Source organism: Calidris pugnax, unplaced genomic scaffold (genome assembly GCF_001431845.1).
Source record: "Calidris pugnax isolate Ruff unplaced genomic scaffold, ASM143184v1 scaffold559, whole genome shotgun sequence".
Taxonomy (NCBI): domain Eukaryota; kingdom Metazoa; phylum Chordata; class Aves; order Charadriiformes; family Scolopacidae; genus Calidris; species Calidris pugnax.
In genome coordinates, this window is record NW_015091295.1 from 25910 (window position 1) to 26130 (window position 221).

Below are 221 nucleotides of genomic sequence, written 5' to 3' on the forward strand. Positions count from 1 at the left end.
TGAGTCTATGATTTTCAGCCTCAGTCCCCTCAGGAGGGGGCTTGAAGCCTCCCCTTGGCTCCAGTCACTTCAGGAGGGGACCTGGGGCCTCCCCATGGGCACTGTCCCCTCAAGGAGGGGCCTCTCCTCAACCTCGATCCCCTGAGGAGGGTTCCCGAGGCCTCCCCCGGTCTCCAATCCCCTCAGGCCGGGCCCTGCCCCCCCCTCCCCTCCCTGAGGCC